We start from the raw sequence: 2,603 nt of genomic DNA on the forward strand, positions 1-2,603 counted from the left end.
GTTCTCACTTTAGCAGCACATATACTAAAAATGGGATGATACAGATAAGATTAGCATAGCCCTTGGACAAGGATGACACATAAATTCTTGAAGCATTCCATTAAAAAAAAAAGATTTTTTAAAAAAGTTGGGGCACTCTTAGGGAGGTCCTAAGCCCTCCTTATTTTCTTGATACTTACAACCAGAAGACAATGAAGTATATGTACAAATTTTCATATGCACTTTCTTGGCTTCCACTATCTATGACCATGGCTTAAATACAGATGTAGAAATAGAGGCCAGAGAAGTTAAATGATGTTCTATCAATCTTCTTTCATTCTAGTTTGTGTATTTAAGTATTGCCACTGTGATCACTTTTCAGCTCTGCAAAAATTTCAGTTCACAGATTTGTCTGTTTTTACCAAATCCATCAGCCGGATTTTGCTTTTTCCCCTTCTTTATTAAATCGAGATCAGCTTGCATTCCCCAAACTAAACTTGTGCCTCTGCCTTTTTATTATAACTTCCTGACAAAATCCCAATTCTGGATGAATCAAACTCTCAGATTTTTTCTGTGCTTGTACCTGAGCAGGTGAGTGCCCATGAAAGAAGTCCCACTATAGATTAGTTCCATGATAAGTGCATAACATTTCATTTTAAATAAGCCCACAGTACTACTCAGAAGCCCTATTACTTGTCTCTGTTCAACTTCATTCCATTACTGACCATTACAAACCTTTTCCATTCTCTTAAATCGTCTCATCCCATCTCCCCTGATCTCAGCACATGAGCTTGCCTCTTACTTTGAAAAACAAAATCGAAACCATCAGATGGAAATTCCCTCATCTTTCTGATTTGAAACAAGAATCTTTCCACATTCTCTCCTTTCCCTCCTGCTCCTCGTGTCTGTTTTGAATTCTAACCCTGCTCACACTTTCAAAAATGTTACACTCATTTTTTTCATCTCTCTTATATATCTTCCACATACATAAGATGTATGTATGGATACACACATCTCAGCTAAATGCATCTCATTCACTTTTAAACCTGTTCATTTCTCCCTGACAGTAAATATAGAAACAAATTACCTTGCCTACATATTTGTCTGCAGCTACTGCCCCAATACTACCATCTTCTTCACAGCCAAATTTCCAGAAACTTCTCCTCTCACTCTTCATCACTCCATTTCCTTCTGGGTTCTTCCTTCACCTCACCACCAATCCATGGCTCTACTGAAACAGATCCCACTAGAATAAATAACGACCTCCATGTTACTGAATCTAATTAATATTTTAATCCCAATCTTATTTATATTTCAGCAGCATTCACCCGTTTATCATCATCCTTCTTAAAACACTTTTCCCTTGGCTTTTCTGACACCTGTTTCCCAGTTTTCTTTCTACCTCTCTGGTCACTTTTTCATTTCATTTTCAGGCTTATCCATTACTTATCCTAATAGTAAATGTCAGAGTTCTTTGAGGTTTGGCCCAAGGCCTTCACCTCTTCTGATTCTATATTCTCCCTAGGTAATTTTATCTGCCCCCACAGCTTCCATTATCCTCTATATACCAATGACTTCCAAACATATATCTCTGATATACTTTGGATATTTGTCCCCTCCTAATCTCATGTTGAAATCTGATCCCCAGTGTTGAAAGTGGGGCCTATGAGAGGTCTTTGGGTCATAAAGGCAGATCCCTCATGAATGGCTTGGTGCTGTCCCCTTGGTAATGAGTCAGTTCTTGCTCTATTATTAGTTCATGTAGATCTGATTGTTAAAAAGAGCCTGGCACGTTCCTCCTCACTCTCTCTTCTTCCCTCTCTTGCATGTGACACACCTGCTCCCACTTTGCCTTCCACCATGATTGAAAGCTTCTTGAGGTCCTTACCAGAATCTGATGACAGCACCGTGCTTCTTGTACAGCCTGCAGAAACATGAACCAAATAAACTCTTTTATCTATAAACTACCCAGCCTCGGGTATTCCTTTATAGCAACACAAAACAGACTGAGACAATCTCCCATGTGAACTATTCTTCTAGCTCCAGGGATGTATATCTAATTGCTTTTAAAATATCTTCACTTGGAAGTCTCAAACACACGTCAAATGCAAAATGTCAAATGCCAAAATCATGATCTCCCACTTGAAAACAGGTGTTCTTGCAGTGTCCATTCAACAGTAGAAGCCAATTACCCTAGACATCTACACAGCACCATAGCCAATCCATAGTCAAGTCCTGTCCATTTCTCAAATATCACTCATCAGTCACCAAAGGATTTTTCTCAACAATATTTTTAAGCTATATAATTAACAAACTTATCAAAGAAAAGCATGGAGAAGAAAGTATATCTTCCTTGGAACAGTACTAAATTTCTGCTTAGTCAGATTGTCTTAAAGTATGTAGAAAATCCTTCAATACATGATTTCAAATTACTGATGGATGATATAATTCAGTTTTCTCTGTTTCAGAGAACATGAAATCCATGAAGATTACAAATACCCAAAACATTAACACAACTTTTTTTTGAGACAGGGTCTCACTCTGTCACCGAGGCTGGAGTGCAGTGGCATAATCTTGGCTCACTGCAACATCCATCTCCCAGGTTCAACCGATTCTCCTGACTC

The 2,603-nt window shown here is 38.2% G+C and overlaps 1 non-coding gene across 1 annotated transcript; it reads left to right on the plus strand.

The window, feature by feature from the left end:
- LOC112131117 (U6 spliceosomal RNA) lies at nucleotides 1-107 on the plus strand. Its single transcript, XR_002913265.1, has one exon. It is a non-coding gene; the product is annotated as a U6 spliceosomal RNA (small nuclear RNA).
- Nucleotides 108-2,603: the final 2,496 nt, after the last annotated feature.

The sequence above is a fragment of the Pongo abelii genome, chromosome X (genome assembly GCF_028885655.2).
Source record: "Pongo abelii isolate AG06213 chromosome X, NHGRI_mPonAbe1-v2.0_pri, whole genome shotgun sequence".
Classification (NCBI taxonomy): domain Eukaryota; kingdom Metazoa; phylum Chordata; class Mammalia; order Primates; family Hominidae; genus Pongo; species Pongo abelii.